We start from the raw sequence: 17,617 nt of genomic DNA, 5'->3' as shown, positions 1-17,617 counted from the left end.
GACAATGAAAAATTTGACGCCAATTCAATCTCTTGGTCCGTCGAATTTTATGAAATTTGATGGCCCAAGGCCATCAAATTTGGGCTTTTTTCACATTGTGTATGAACCATTTAATGCCCCAATGGCCAAATGCATCTGAAGCCAATAAATTGTTATCCGGTAGATACCCAAGAATCAAACAAAATAAAATTTGACTGAGGCTTGTGTTGAACACAATATCCTTAAGACAATTTTGTTCCTGTAACTTGTGCATACGGATTAATGAGCAATTGTCTCTTAGGATACAACGATCACACGTGTAGAGGCAACACTACAATCTACATGTCTAGCGAATCGAACATTAAAGTTATATTCTCCAAGAATGCAGACGAGAAATCAGAATACAAGCATGTTAAAAGAACAAAGAAGAAGAGAAATTTTTGAATAAGAAAAACTACGGTCAAAATGACTTATTTATAGAATATAAAGAGACAATGTGTCTCTTAGGAAAATGAAAGTTCTAAGAGAAAAGAAAATGATAGACCCAAATAAATAGTGAGACCCACTTAAATGAGAAGAATATGTTTCCAAGTGATCTCGCCTCAAATAAATAGTAAGATCCACTTAAATAGTAGCTCAAAAAGACCCACTCGATCACAAAAATCTAGAAAAAACTGTAGATTTTTTCAACATAAAATATGACAACAGCAAACTAATTTGACCATCCATCACGAAGTATTGATTTTGAAATAGGATCATGCCTGGGTATAATTATAATCTTTAATTCGGAGAACCTGTTTGGGGTCTATTATATAGGACCTTAGCTTTTGGTGTAAACCTATAAACCTACAATCCAGCTTGAATCTCATGTGGAGTTCTACTGCTTTCGTTTTATATTTATTTTCTACTTAAATTTTTTTTTTCTTTTATATTCAAGAGAACAACATATTAAGGGAAGAGAAGGGCTTCTAGGGTTGATTAAAAATATGAGTAATGCTGGAGTGACATTGGGATTTACTTAGATTCTCACATTTTTTATGTGGAGGTTCACACAACAGTAGATGCTTTTTACTCAGATCTCAAGGAAAAATGCCTATGGCTATAGCATCAACCCAGTGAGAATCACAGTGAAAAACAAATATATTGGAATGCTAGGGATTCTACAGATAAATATATTATTCCCTCAAAGATTGAAACTAATCTCAGAAAAATCTATGTTTTTTCGCAAATCATAACAGTCATGTCGATGGAGATCCTCAACCTTAGATTGAGCCTCGAAAAGTTCTTCTAATTTACAATGATTGACCATTGCTTAGATACATAGAATATCTCATGTAGCTGAACACTTTCCATGCTTTTGGCCCCCATATGCTTGAGGGTTCCAAATTACAATTTGCCAATTACAAAGCATCTCCAACACTACTCATAAAAGAATTCATGAGTGAAAAAGTTATTAAAAGAGAAAGAGAGAGAGCATCTAAGAGAACCCAAATTTCTCTCCTTTCCCTCCAATATTGTAAATAGAAGAAGGAAATAAGAATGTAGAAATGTAATCTTTTATTTAAAATATTAAATTATTTTGACATTATTTAATTGTTAGAGTTCACAAAAAGTTTACAAAAGATAACATTTCCACATAAAGTTAAAAAATATAAATTGATTCTTCAATACATTTAAGGATGTTCTAACCATTTTAACAGAATTCAACAGTTATAGCCATTTCAACAGTCAAACGTTAGAAAACCTTGGGAACTACATTTTGGGGGCGGAGGCTTCAAAGTTATTTTTGGCAAGAAAAGACGTAGGAAATTGTTATATGAATAAAAATATTTTTTTTAACAGACCAAAAATAACTATGACAATAAAAACAAAGAAAGTATTTGTGTTTAAGATGGTCGAGGATTTTTCTATCATTACATATTACAAAGTGACTCACAAAAAATTCAATCCATCATTAGGGTTGATGAGTAGGTTTTATACCTACGAATTAACCACTTTTAAATATAATATTTTGTTAATTCTAGAGGCTTTTAGTTGTTTTTATTTAAGTTTAGCTAGTTTTATACTTTTTATGTGTTTATATGTTTTTATTTGGTTTTTATGCTTATTTTACAGATTAGGAACAATATGGAACATTGGGATGATTGTATACGTGTAGGAGAAATTCTGACTCCAAATTGGTTCACTTTCGGAAGAAGGAAGTTAAGCATACAAGCTAAAAAGTCTTCAAGCCGCAGCTTGATAGAAAACGAGGCCGCTGCGAGAATTCAAGAATGGCATAACAGAAATATAGAAATACAAGCCGCGACATGATATATTGGGAGGCCATGGCCTGCTTACGTTTTCAGCTTTACACGTTAATTTGTGGTGACCGAATTAGAGACGGATTTTGGGACTCTTAAACCCTAATGACTCCATATCTATAAATAGGAAAGTTTAACCCTTATTTGGGGGCAGAAGTTTTGGGGTTTTTCTTGGAGGCACAAGATCGAGAAGGAGGACGAGAGCTGGAGATTCGACTTTTGAGTTTTATCTTTTTAAACTTTATCTCTTCTCTTGATATTTGTAATCTCTAAGAATGGCTGAATACTTTTGTGATTTTGTTTTCTTTTCAAAGATGAACTAATTTCTATTCTAGGGTTATAATGGAACCCATTCATGATATTTGATTAGTTTTATTTCTTTCTTCTCTGATTCCACATGTGATTGTTTATTCTATCCTATGTTTAATGCGATTTAATTAACTGGCCATTGATTGAATTGATTCGGTGAACCTTAATAATATCGACAGAGTTATTTTGTGTTCATGACCTAGATAGAGTAACATATGCTAATTTGAGATAGACATATACTCAAGTTGCATGTGCATCCCTTATGAGAGTTTATTCTTAATGAATTCTTCTTGACTTAATTCTCATAGACATATAGGGAGTTAGTTTAGAAGGGTATTTTTACATGACTATCGACAGAGGCTTGTAGAGAATTTAGTGTTCTTGGGTGACAATTATAGTGGATTAATTTATCATAGAAGGGAAGATAATCTAATTAAGTGGAAATTTTGGGGGAAATTATAAACCTAGATTTCATCACTCATTGATTTTAATTTACAAATTTATTTTCTCAGTTACTTTTCTTGTTTAGTCTTAAATCCTATTTTTACTTTTGTTTGGATAAAATTAGATTGAGATAAATTGATAATTAATAATAGATTGGTATTTAGTCTCCGTGGGAACGATACTTTCTTATCACTTTATTACTTGTTTCGATACGTATACTTGCGTGCGTAAATTTAGACAACAAGTTTTTGGCGCCGTTGCCGGGGACTAATTTATTAATCTTTTTGTTAATATTAATTCAATCATATTTGATTTTAGACCAAACTTTTCTTTATTTTGTAGGTGTTTGGCTAGTGTATGCGTAGTACAAGGAATTCAGAGCTTGTTCCTTTGGATTTTGAGATTGAGAAAACTTGTCGAAGAAATAGAAAGAATAAGCGAGAAGCTTCTCAACACCATACAATGGCCAACCAAACTAATGGTAATGAAGGTCCTAAGTCTATGCGGGACTATGCTGTTCCATTAATGGATGGAATTCACACTAGTATTCGTCGTCCAACGATACAAGCCAACAATTTTGAACTCAAGCCGGCTACTATTCAGATGGTACAAGTATCTCAGTTTGGGGGTTCACAGGTTGAAGACCCCAATGCACATTTAGCTAATTTTCTAGAGATATGTGCTATGTTTAAGTATAACGGTGTTGATGATGATGCCATCCGGCTGCGACTATTTCCATTCTCATTGAGGGACATGGCGAAGAATTGGTTGAACTCATTGCCAAGGGAATCTATTACCACTTGGGATGACTTGGTGAAAAAGTTCCTTGCTAAATATTTTCCACCGTCAAAAATTGCAAAGTTGAAGAATGATATCACTACTTTCGTGCAGTTGGACAGTGAATCTCTTTATGAATCTTGGGAGAGATACAAAGATTTACTTCGGAGATGTCCTCATCATGCTCTACCGGAATGGTTGATCATTCAAATTTTCTACAATGGGTTGGTTGGATCTATTAGAACGATTGTTGATGCTGCAGCAGGTGGATCTCTTATGGCGAAGACATTTGAGGATGGGTATAATTTATTAGAGGAGATGGCCTCTAACAACTTTCAATATCATACAGAGAGGATGAATCCAAGAAGAACAGCAGGAGTGCATGAATTAGATATTCTTACGGCTTTGACTGCTCAAGTGGCATCCCTATCTAAGAAAATTGATTCATTTGGAGTTCATGCCATTCAAACTCCTACCGTTACATGCGAGATTTGTGGAGACAATCATTCGGGAGATATGTGCCCTAATAATCCAGAATCTCTCAATTTTGTTGGTAGTAGGCAGAATAACCCATATTCTAACTATTACAATCCAGGCTGGAAAAATCATCCGAATTTCTCATGGAGTAATAATAATCAAGTTGAGGCCTCTTCTTCTGCAAAACCCATGTTTCAATCAGGCTATCATCCTCAAGCTCTCCCTAGAGAAAAGAAGCCTTCTTTGGAAGATCTAGTACATCAGATGGGAACCAACACTAATCAGTTCATGACAGAGACTAGAACTCAACTCCAAAGCCAAGCAGCTTCTATTCGGAATATAGAAATTCAGTTGGGTCAGCTTGCTTCAACAATTAACTACCGTCCTCCAGGAACCTTGCCTAGCAATACCGAGACTAATCCAAAAAGAGATGGTAAGGAGCACTGCAATGCTATCACATTGAGGAGTGGAAAAGAGTTGAATGATGTTGTCAAGGAACCAAAGGAACCAGATGTTTTAGTGGCAGAAGAAACAGTCTTTAAAGAGAAGGGTGAGCAAGAGAAAGAAACTACAAACCAGGATCATAACAAGCCGGGCTTAGAAAATATTACTCATTACAACCCACCCCCACCATTTCCTCAACGTTTTAAGAAACAAAAACATGACGAGCAGTTTGCAAAGTTTCTAAATATCTTTAAGAAGTTGCATATTAATATCCCATTCGTTGAAGCTTTAAAGCAAATGCCAAGTTATGCCAAGTTTTTGAAAGATATCTTCACTAAAAAGAGGCGATTGAGTGAATTTGAAACAGTGGGTTTGACTGAAGAGTGTAGTGCTATCATTCAAAGGAAACTTCCAGCAAAGCTTAAGGATCCAGGGAGCTTCACTATACCATGCACAATAGGTAACCAATTCTCTGGTAGGGCTTTATGTGATTTGGGGGCTAGTATTAATCTAATGCCATTGTCTATATTTCAAAAATTGGGATTGGGAGAAGCTTGGCCTACTACTGTGACACTTCAGTTAGCGGATAGATCACTAAAGTATCCAAGAGGAAAAATTGAAGATGTTCTTGTTAAGGTTGACAAATTTATATTCCCTGTGGATTTTATTGTTCTTGATATGGAGGAAGATAAGGATGTTCCAATCATTCTTGGCAGACCATTCTTAGCCACAGGTAGAACTCTTATTGATGTACAAAAGGGAGAGCTTACTATGAGAGTTCAAGATCAAGAGGTGACGTTTAATCTTTTCAAAACTACGAAGTTCCCCACTGAAGAGCCTGAAGATTGCTATAGAATTGATGCAGTGGACACATGTGTTCGACATGACCATGAAAAAATACTCCCATTTAACCAGCTTGAATTAGCAATCATTAATACTTACAATGAGAAAGATTTTAAGTGTTTTGAGTTGGTAAAATCCTTGGAGACTGCATCAAAATTCTCTCGTTCTAAACCAGAATTTGACTTGTTAGAAGTACCACCATTAGGTTCTCATTTGAAGTTGTCAACTCAAGAATCGTCATCATTAGAGCTCAAGTCTCTTCCTAGTCATTTGAGGGAGTTGAGAGATTATAAGAAAACATTGGGATGGTCCATAACGGATATTAAGGGGATTTGTCCTTTTACCAGCCTGCAGAAAATCCGCATGGATGAATATCATAAGCCCTTTATTGAGTACCAATGTCGGCATAACCCAATCATGAAGGAGGTGAAGATCTTTGATGTGTGGGGAATTGACCATCAAAAACCCACCATCACTCTAGCAGACCCGACGTGATTTCAGAGAAAGTCAAGCTGAAGACTTAAAAATAAGCGCTTCTTGGGAGGCAACCCAAGTGCTCTAAACTCTCTCTTCGTTTATGTTGATTTTCATTATTCTTCGTTATTTTTTTTATTTAAAAAAAATTTATTTAGTTTGCTTTTATTAAAATATTTAGAATTCTTCTTAATTTTATTTAATTATGTTGTGTTAAAACATGTTGGGAGTCTCTGAGCAATTCAAGGGCATTGGCAACATGATGCAAGGCTGTGGAAGTACAAATTGAAGAGGCCGTGACATCTATTCATTTACAGCCGTGGTATCTAACAAAAACAGCAGGTCATGTTCTTACAGTTTGAAGATGCCATGGCTTAACTCTTCTCAGGCCAAGGCATTAGTTCGTGACAGAACTGATCAGCAACATAAAAAGGCGGGCCACGGCATGATATTCTAACAGGCCTCGGCCCGAACTCGTACCCACATAGAAAAGAGTTATACTTGCCCTACTATTTCTATTATTACCCAATTTCACAACCAACAGTCTCTTCATGTCTCAACGAAAGAACAAGTCTTCATCTCTCTCCCTCTTCTCCAGCATTATTCTTATATCTCCCTCTCAATATCCAAGGGTGGCAAAAGAGATATCAAATCCGTGAGCACGATTTCACCAAATTTCGATGGATATTCCAACTACTCTCTTTGCCAATTTGACCAAATCAAGTGGGGCACCATCAGGTTTTGTTTGTGTTTGTAAAAAATTCAATGACAATGAGAGAGGTTGGGAAGGTTAAGTTGCTGAAAAGTTTGGGGGTTGTTTGATATACATGGTGCTTGCTGGATATAATTGAGTGTAGTTGCTATACTTGTCACTTCGACTGTGGGTGATTGGGTTACGATTACTTATTGTGGAGTCTTGATTTTTGGCCGCCGGTTGTGAAAAGTAATTGAACACAAGCTTCACCATTTCATCACTACCACCAGGACTGAATGATAATAACAATGAAGATGGCGCGGATGATGCTGATGACTCCTAACCACTAATAAATATTTCAGGGAAGTTCTTTCACCTACCTTTGATTCTAATTGATTACATTGGGGACAATGCAATAACTAAGTTTGGGGGTGTGAGTAGTATTTTTCTGAAAAATTTTCTTTGATTTTTGTGTTTGCTTTCATGTGTTAAAGTTTAGGTTTGGCATGTTTACGTTAGTTTTAATTTCTATTCTAAAAAAAAAAAAAAAAAAAAAATTGTGTTTTGTGATGATTTTTGCCTGATAATCTGCAGCCAATGATAATGATTTTGATTTAGTACATACATGATTCTTAGAAAATGATGGAGGTTGAACTTGTCTGTGTGCTTAACTCTGATGAAATTCGTCCTTGTTTTGAACTCTTTTACATTGAGTTTATAATCTTGATGCACTTGGTTGTTTGATACACTTGGAGAATGTTTATGCTTTTGAAAGTAATCCATGATCTCAATGAACTCTAGAACTTATTTGATTGTTACTCGAGGTGAAAGTCTAGGTTGCACTTGATTAGGGACATGATTTAGGCCATTCTTGGATCGATTGAGCCTTTTAAGCTTATCTATGTTGATTTTATCACAAGTCTTCCCCATTGAGCCTTGTTTCCAATTTTCTTTGGCATCCACAACTCTAACCAAGCCTTTTTGTCTAATTTTTTCAAGATTTGACCCATCACCTCTTAGGCATATTGATTGCTACTGGATAATTTTGAGCTATGCAAATAAGGGTTGAAGGTGAAGTTCATGGAATGTGGAAGGCAAAGTTTCAAGAATATTTAGTTGAGGGTTCGGAAATACTTATGTTGAAAAAAAAAAAAAAAAAATTCTTATTACTACATCCCTTCTTGTAAGAGAATGCATTGAAGCAAATAAGTTTGGGGGTGCAGTGGGCTATAAAAAAAAAGTAAAAAAAAATAAAATGGTGAATAAAAGGTTGTTAAGGGAATGAAGTGAAACAAGATTGAGAATGCGGAGTGACTTGATGTTGAAATGTAAGTTTGCGCTCTGTGAGAATCCTAAGAGATTGATGTGTCTAAGGGTAATCTGAGCCACAAAATTTCCTTTTATCCTACCTTTAACCCAACCACACATTACAAGCTGAATAAAAGTCCTATTGATTCTTGATTGAGTGACAACCTACATTAGTGGAGAATAGCATGAAAAGTAAGCCTATGGAGTTCATCAATTTCAATATCTAGAGATCATCTGTGTTTACTCTTGATTGCATAAACTGATTTGAGTTGAAAACTGATTAAGTGAAAAGGGGTTGTTTGCACATATGTGGATGGTTCAAGGTGAGGTTGAATGACATTTGGGTTGAAAATCTAGACTGTTTCAATTTCTAAAGTTTTCTTTTGAATTGTGAAATTTGCATAATCTTTGAGGCAAGTGTGGAGAATCAAGCTAATATCATCACTTGTGTTTTCTTTATTTTAGATTTATTTTCCGTAGTTAGGTTTTTCTTTATTTTTGTTTTGCTCGAGGACTAGCAAAATGTTAAGTTTGGGGGTATTTGATGAGTAGGTTTTATACCACGAATTAACCACTTTTAAATATAATATTTTGTTAATTCTAGAGGCTTTTAGTTGTTTTTATTTAAGTTTAGCTAGTTTTATACTTTTTATGTGTTTATATGTTTTTATTTGGTTTTATGCTTATTTTACAGATTAGGAACAATATGGAACATTGGAATGATTGCATACGTGTAGGAGAAATTCTGACTCCAAATTGGTTCACTCTCGGAAGAAGGAAGTTAAGCATACAAGCTAAAAAGTCTTCAAGCCGCAGCTTGATAGAAAACGAGGCCACTGCGAGAATTCAAGAATGGCATAACAGAAATATAGAAATACAAGCCGCGGCATGATATATTGGGAGGCCATGGCCTGCTTACGTTTTCAGCTTTACACGTTAATTTGTGGTGACCGAATTAGAGACGGATTTTGGGACTCTTAAACCCTAATGACTCCATATCTATAAATAGGAAAGTTTAACCCTTATTTGGGGGCAGAAGTTTTGGGATTTTTCTTGGAGGCACAAGATCGAGAAGGAGAACGAGAGCTGGAGATTCGACTTTTGAGTTTTATCTTTTTAAACTTTATCTCTTCTCTTGATATTTGTAATCTCTAAGAATGGCTGAATACTTTTGTGATTTTATTTTCTTTTCAAGGATGAACTAATTTCTATTCTAGGGTTATAATGGAACCCATTCATGATATTTGATTAGTTTTATTTCTTTCTTCTCTGATTCCACATGTGATTGTTTATTCTATCCTATGTTTAATGCGATTTAATTAACTGGCCATTGATTGAATTGATTCGGTGAACCTTAATAATATCGACAGAGTTATTTTGTGTTCATGACCTAGATAGAGTAACATATGCTAATTTGAGATAGACATATACTCAAGTTGCATGTGCATCCCTTATGAGAGCTTATTCTTAATGAATTCTTCTTGATTTAATTCTCATAGACATATAGGGAGTTAGTTTAGAAGGGTATTTTTACATGACTATCGACAGAGGCTTGTAGAGAATTTAGTGTTCTTGGGTGACAATTATAGTGGATTAATTTATCATAGAAGGGAAGATAATCTAATTAAGTGGAAAGTTTGGGGGAAATTATAAACCTAGATTTCATCACTCATTGATTTTAATTTACAAATTTATTTTCTCAGTTACTTTTCTTGTTTAGTCTTAAATCCTATTTTTACTTTTGTTTGGATAAAATTAGATTGAGATAAATTGATAATTAATAATAGATTGGTATTTAGTCTCCGTGGGAACGATACTTTCTTATCACTTTATTACTTGTTTCGATACGTATACTTGCGTGCGTAAATTTAGACAACAAGTTTTTAGGGTCATCTTGCCATCCAAGCCTAATGTAATGGGTTTGAGCTGCTCCAAATGCTTTTCAGGTTGGATCTAGATTCCAAGATCATTTTGTTTATCAAATGGGTCTTGTTTTGTTAGTATCTAAATCAAACATAGTAGAGCTTATTTATTTATTAGTAAGCCTACTTTTAATGAGTTCAATAACTCGGTGTTGTTGGGATTTGAACCCAGGTCTCTGGTATCATCACCCAAAGTATGGTTGTATCGAAAAACGACACATCATTGTTCCAGTTTGGTTTTCTTTTCCTAAGATTCCTTTATTCTGTTATGTGGAAGCAAATTTAAGATCCTAGCCTTGGTTGTGGGTGAGGTTCTAGTAATTTATCTTACTTTTGAGAAAGGGGTCGAAATTTCATGAAGCTAAGCAAGTTTGGATTGAGTATGGATCATAAGGATCCTGGCAAGAAATTGACTATAATTCCATTCCTCGTTTTAGCAAAAGTTGTAACAAGATTGGGAACAAAGATTCCAACTACTGACTCAAGAAGGATAAACCTTTGAAGGAAGTCCAAGTTTTAGCTACAAAAGCTCAAACGAAAAGGAGTGAATGAAGACCAAAATAGAAAGGAATATTATCCATTAGAGAAGGAACGATTAAAAATAAAAACAATGATGAATGCATGCAGTCTTGGTACGCGACTGACTTGACAAGGGTGCAGAACCGCACATATTTTTCTTGTGTATCCAGATGAAAATGATCTATGATTCTATGCCCTTGCCACATTAGCCGTGTACGCAACCACATACCAAGACCACGTGCATTCATCATGACTCTAAAAATAATGATGTAAGGCTGAATAAGTTGGTAAAAGAAAGGAAAAGATAAACATAGCATAGAATGGGGTTGAAGAAGATGACAACGTGGAACCCATAATGGGTGAGGCATCAAAAGCATATGATTTAAATACATATGTGGCAAATCAATCAGATGCAACCATGGACAAATTATTAGCCAAGTTAGCAAAGATTAGTAAGGTGGCAATGGTTGATCTTCTAGAATTAGAGGAAGGAGAGATCTTGATTTTATTCTAGATAAGGATATAGACCGTAGATACTCCATTTTCGCACTTGCCCGATTAATCAACTTGTCAACCCAATTGTGATAGTTCCCAATGATGGATGAATATTTTAATGTTTTATATTATTACTACATGTGTTTCCAAAATTCAGATTAGATATTTCAAACAAGAAAACTTTAGATATCCTGCAACGCTAGGAAAATAAGACCTAAAAGATATAAATCATTGTTTTCAAACAGAAAGAAACTTTACGAGAAAAATCACTAAAAAATTATCAAATTACCAAAATACCTCTAACATCAAAACATCCCTAAAGCCTACATTACGCTTAGGAAAATCCTTTCGAACACATAAAATAACAAATTAAATCAAATAAATCATTTCGTCAATTTTCATAAAATTCAATAAAATTATGAAAACACCCTCACAGGGTCCACGATCATTTCATGCTAAAAACCTATATGTGACACAAACTAATACTTTCATTACATTCCTTACGAAAAAATGATTTCAAAATATCTCAAAACATCGAAAAATAACATCTCAACACAAAAGTCATTTTTAAGGGCAAAACGATAATTTTTCAACTCTAAAATTTAAAATTTTGAAACTAATAATTAAAAAATTAACTAACGTAAAGTGAAATCTTAATAAATTAAATTAAATTTTTTGAAAAAATAAAATCAATTAATTAAGCCCAAGGATCAAATTTTAAGTGGTGACCCATTTATTTAAGTGGGACCCACATGATATTTAATAAAAAAAACCCTCCACCGAGGGTTCCAAAGAATTAAAAATATAATTTAACAAAGAACCCTCCATTGGGAGGTTCTTCAAAAACTAAAAAAATTATCATTCTAAGTTAAAATTTAAATAAAATCTAATTAAACCATAATTGAAATAACTTAACCTTATCTTTAAAAAACCTTAATCTCCCAAAAGCTCTTTAAATAAGGGCCTTCATCACCTAAATTCAATGGTCAAGAAAAATCCTAGGAAAGAGAGGCCAAACTCCCTAAAAACTTTTCAAAACCCTAAATATGAAGCCCTAAGTCCATACCTAACACCCACAACCTATTTTTTTTACTTAAAAAATACTTAGAAATTCTTAAAACACTATGAAATAAAAAAATATTCAGATCTAGAAAAAGAAAATCTCATCTTGAAAATCGAAAATAGATCTAGCGATACAGATAAAAGCAGGAAGATTCACACGAAGAATGCACTCTGCTAGTTTTTGAGAAAATCGACCGTCGCAATCACCCAGGTAACGAAGGTAATCTTTTTATTTTAATTTTTAAATCAAATTTTTTTTTTGCAATGTAATTTTTTTGAGAAAATTAGAGATCGGCATTCGCCGGGTAGGATTGGTGCTTAACACCTTCCAATCCCGTAATGTCATCCCTGGACCCATTTTTTTTGTAGTTCAATACTATTTATCCGTTTAGAGTCATGTTTTAGTTCGTTAACCGTAAAACTAGGTGGCGACTCCTAAAAAATATAAAAAAATGGATCTGCTCTCATGGATCGAAGGCACTTTCATAGATCATTGTGTTAGAGGATAAGATGCATTGTATTATGGTGCATAAGATACACTGTATCATTGCCAGAGTATTTCGACACAAATGAAAGGTTGCGATGGAGCATTTAAAATATATCAATTAGGATATTCTAAAATATTTACATTAGGTTAGTTTCCATGTATCTTGGCTGATGCAATGTTTATAAATATGCTATAGTGGTTTATGTAATTATCATCCAATAAATTTAGTTATTTTACATGGTATTATAAGCTAAGCTCTATTGAGAGCACGATCTTGGTGCCCCGTTCTTCAACGATGGCGATACGTCATTGTTGAACCTAAATCTTGTTTTCTTTCACTAATATTTTACTTTTTTCTAATAAAAATCTCGTCTTCTTGTATTTTTCTACAAACATCCCTACTTAAGGCCATCATGTCTCATGATCTCTATTTAAAAATCTTTCCAATGGGAGCTCTATTGTGTAAGTTGCACATTCCTATCCCGTATGTTGTTGAGTTCGATGATATAAAATCATCATTCCTTTCTTTTTCGAGATTCTACTTATTTTAACCTCGGCAAACTAGCCCACCTCTCGATTTACTGCTGTCAAGTACTTGGCCATTTGCTCTTCTTTTGCCTCATACTCCCCATTACACTGATTTGCAACTAGCTAAGAGTTTGTAAACACTGCCAATCTACCGATCTTGAGGTTTTTTGCCATTCTGAACCCATTTATGATGGCTTCATATTCTGCCTCATTGTTAGAAGTCCTGTATTTAAGTTTTAGTATTTTTTTAGCCTGCCATTGATTGGGGTAACCAACACTAGTCCAACACCTGATCTAGAGTAATTTGACGGTCCATCAATGAACATTATTTATCCTGCCTGTTTACTCCATACCTCTGGCTCCCCTACCGCTTCATCTTCTTCCTCCTGTTCTTCGCAGTCAGAGTCTTCAATCGGGAAGTTTGCTAGGAAATCCGTCAGCACCTGCCTTTTCAAAGTTGTTCGTGCCTCGAATTGTAGGTCGTACTCCCCAAGGATCACTGCCCATCTCACCATCCACCTGGACTTCTCCGATCTATACATCATATCTTTCAATGGGTGATCCGTTACTACCCAGACTTGATGTGATAGAAAGTAAGGTCGAAGCTTGTGTGCCGAGTAAACAAAGGACAAGCCAACCTTTTCAGTCTTCGTGTATCTGACTTTCGATGAGCCAAGTGTTTTGCTGACATAATAGATAAGATACTCTCGTCCTAAATCCATTATGAATAGCACCAAACTTGTGGATTCTGTCGTGGCTGCGAAGTAGATCCCCAGTTTTTCCCCTTCCTCCGGAGTACTGAGTATGGGTGACTGCCCCAAATGTTTTTTCAAGCCAAGGAAGGTCGTTTTGCACTCTTCGTTCCATGAAAATACTTTACCCTTTTTTAGTAGGCCGAACAATGGTCGACATCTGTTTGAGACTCGAGAAATGAACTTGTTCAACGCTGCGATTCTTCTTACCAGCGTTTGCAGTTGCTTTTGATTTTTTGGGTTCGGCATCTCGATCAAAGATCGAATTTGGTCGGGATTTGCTTCAATTCCTCTCCTATTGATGACATACCCAAGGAAATTCCCGGAAGATATTCCAAATATGCGCTTTTTTGGACTTAGCTTCATCTGATATCCTCTTAGTCGTTCCAACGTCTCCTCAAGGTCCCGTAAGTGATCTTCCGCCCTCTTGCTTTTTACTAGTAATTCATTGATGAACACTTTGATTGTCCGTCCGATCATATCCCCAAACATTATAGTCACTAACCTTTGATAAGTCGTCCATGTATTTTTCAGATCAAACGGCATAATTTTAAAATAGAACAATCCTTGCTCGGTTGTGAAAGACCATCCATGAATGACATTCTCTCATGCCCCGAGGTGGCATCCACCAACCTATCAATCCTTGGAAAGGGGAAGCTATCTTTTGGGAAAGCTTTATTAAGATTGGTGAAATTGATACATACTCTAACTCTTCCGTCCTTTTTTGGTACGGCAACTACGTTTGCTACCCACTTGGGGTGGTCCACTTCTTTAATGAATCCTGCCTTTAGTAGCTTACCGAGCTCTTTATTCACCCCCTACCTCAGGCGCGACGACAATCTTCTGGGTTTCTGTTGAACTGGTCGAAATGCTGTATCAACGTTCAATAGATGGCATGCAATCGAGGAATCTATCCCCGACATATCTTCAAATGACCATGCGAACACATCCTTGTTCACCTTCAACAATTGCACCAGCATGCCCTACTTTTGTGGTTGCAACATCGTCCCAATGCTAACAAGTTGCTCCCTAGTAGTGCTGAGGTCCACTTGGTCCACCTCTTCAACTGCTGTTACCTGTTCTTGCCCTGGTTCATGATTTAGCCACTATAACTACTCCTTTCTAGCGGGTGGCTCATTTCTCTTCCTCAAGGTCTTAGTATCAGAACATTTCATCAACTTTAGAGCCAAGTTAAAACACATTTGTGTCATTTCCTAGTCTCTCATAATTTCCATCACACCTTCCTTGCTCGAAAATTGGATTACTTGATGGTAAGTCGAGGGAACATCCTTTATATCGTGTATCCATCTTCTCCTTAAAATATAATTATAGGCTGAATCCGAGTTGTTCACCATGAACCTTTTCATGACCACCTTTTGCCTACTACGACAAGAAGAGTAATTTCTCCTACCAAACACTGTGGAATTACCGTCTTCTTTGCTGCGTCCAAGAAGAGGATATCTACTGCACTCCCAATGTTTAAAAGTATTCTCCAGAGGTCCACATTTTCGATTGGGAGCACTATGATGAGTACTCCTTGATATAGCGTAGTCAGGTTGTCCTTTGTAAATACTATTGCCTATTATCCGACTGTCATGTTTAGCTTCCTTGCCACACTTACCACCGAGGCAACTTGGCTAATACTAATTTCATGGCGAATCTTCATTGCCCTCACCCTGGCTAGCTGCCTTGACTGTCTCTCTGAATCATGCACCATCGAGATTGTGTGCACCACCCGACATCCCTCTGGCTCACGTTGCCTATCCCCCTTGGGCAATTGGGGTTGTGACTTTCGATTTTCTTCCCTCTAGGCCTTTCGCCTTCCTTCGTTGGTAGAGGTCACATACTTCTTGAGCTTTCCATCCTCGATCCTATCTTAGATGATATGTCGTAGTCTGTAGCAATCCTAGATCGGGTGGTCCTCCGTTCTATGGTATTCACAGTATGGCTTCCCCAGCTTCCCTCGATAATCCCAAGGTGGTTGGACGAAATCGGGGTCACTCTGTATGTGTCTAAGTATCATCGACAGCTTTTCGTTGAGTGGGGTATACACTCGACCTCTCCTCCATCTTGACTGCTCCTTGGGGTCTCGTCATCTCTTCCAACTACCCCTCTCTCTCTCAGCTTGGCTACTATTTTTTGGGCTTCCTGACCTTCCTTACTGTTAGCGAATATTTGTGATTCCCGTCCTCTATTTTTCATCGACTCTTCTACCAAGATGTATTTATTTACCTTCACATACAGATCTTCAAGCCGTGCGGGGTCTGACTTTATTAGTGACTCATGCAACCTTGTCTTAGGGACCATTGCCGCCACATAACCTACACATGTGGTTGTGAAAGCGTCCTCGATCCGCGGGGTGCGTGGATCCACTTTTGACCTTTGAGGTTTGGGAGTCGCCACCTAGTTATTACGGTCTAGGAACCGAACATTGACTCGAAACAAATAAAACAATTAATCTACAAAAGATACTAAGTCCGGGGATCACGTTACGGGGTTGGAAGGTGTTAGGCACCAACCCCGCCCAGCAAATGTCGGTCTCTACTAATTTCCAAATAAAACTACATTGCTAAAAGACCTAAATAATAAAAATAAAAAATAAAAATAGTTAACTTTTCTGAATGCAACGGTCTTGTTCCCTCAGATCTGATAGAGTAACTCCTTATACAGTACTCCTCGCTTTGTTCTGTCTTCGAATCTGATTTCTGATCTCTGTCTTAGATCTGAATTCTTCAGATTTTTTATGGATTTCTGAGTGTTTTTGAAGGGCTTCCAGGTATTTTTCAAGCAAAAATTGAGGTATGGGTGTTAGGTAAGGAGTTGGGACTTCAAAATTAGGGTTTATGGGAGGTTAGGGAAGCTTTTTTTGACCTATTTCTCTTAGGATTTATTCTTGGATACGAAAATAGGGTGTGGAGGCTCCTATTTATAGATTTTTTAAGTGTTTGTTTAGATATAATTAGTGTTTAATTATAATTCTTTTAGAAAAAATTATATTTTAATTAGAATTATTTTCGGTAGAGTTATATTTTAGTTAGAATTCTATTAAATAGAGTTATTATTTTATTAGGATTTTGACTTTTGGTCTTATTTGATTGACTTTAAGATTTTGACTTTAGTCTTACTTGGTTGACTTTTAATATCTTGACTTTAGTCTTACTTGATTGACTTTAATATCTTGACTTTAGTCTTACTTGATTGACTTTAATTTTTTGGAGAACCCCCCTTTATTATACATTTAATTCTTTGCACCCCCAAATGGAGGGGTCCTAGAATAAATATCTTGGCAACCACCAACAATTTTGCCTGAGAGCCTGATTGATCGATTTTATAGGTTCAAACTTTTAAATTAATTTATTAATGTTTCACTTTACATTATTTAATATTTTATTTATTAATTTCAAAATTTTAAATTATTAAAATTGTAAAATTATCGTTTTGTCCTCGAAGATGACTTTTCGCATTTTAAGTCGTTTTTCAATGTTCTATGATGTTTTGGAATCGATTTTTCGTAAGGAATTCAATGAGAATATTGGTTAGTGTCATTTCTGAAATTTTTTATGCGAAATGATCATGAACTTTATGAGGGGTATTTTCATAATTTTGTCGAATTCTATGAAAATTGACAAAATGATTTATTTGGTTTCGATTTATTATTTTATGCGTTCGAAAGGATTTTCCTAAGTGTAATGTAGGCTCTAGGGTTGTTTTGATGTTAGGGGTATTTTGGTAATTTGATCATTTTTTAGTGATTTTTATCGTAAAGCTTCTTTTTTGTTTGTAAGATGATTTTTATGTTT

General features: G+C 35.7%; 1 non-coding gene across 1 annotated transcript; it reads right to left on the bottom strand.

Annotated features, from left to right (window-relative positions):
- Positions 1 to 3,893: 3,893 nt before the first annotated feature.
- Positions 3,894 to 4,000, bottom strand: LOC147382671 (small nucleolar RNA R71). The gene has a single exon (XR_015174117.1). It is a non-coding gene; the product is annotated as a small nucleolar RNA R71 (small nucleolar RNA).
- Between the last annotated feature and the right edge of the window lie 13,617 nt (positions 4,001 to 17,617).

The sequence above is a fragment of the Akebia trifoliata genome, chromosome 16, assembly GCF_017979445.1.
Source record: "Akebia trifoliata isolate Shusen 1 chromosome 16, ASM1797944v1, whole genome shotgun sequence".
Classification (NCBI taxonomy): Eukaryota; Viridiplantae; Streptophyta; class Magnoliopsida; order Ranunculales; family Lardizabalaceae; genus Akebia; species Akebia trifoliata.
Note: the sequence above shows the minus strand (reverse complement) of the source record. Positions and strands in the feature narration are given on the sequence as shown.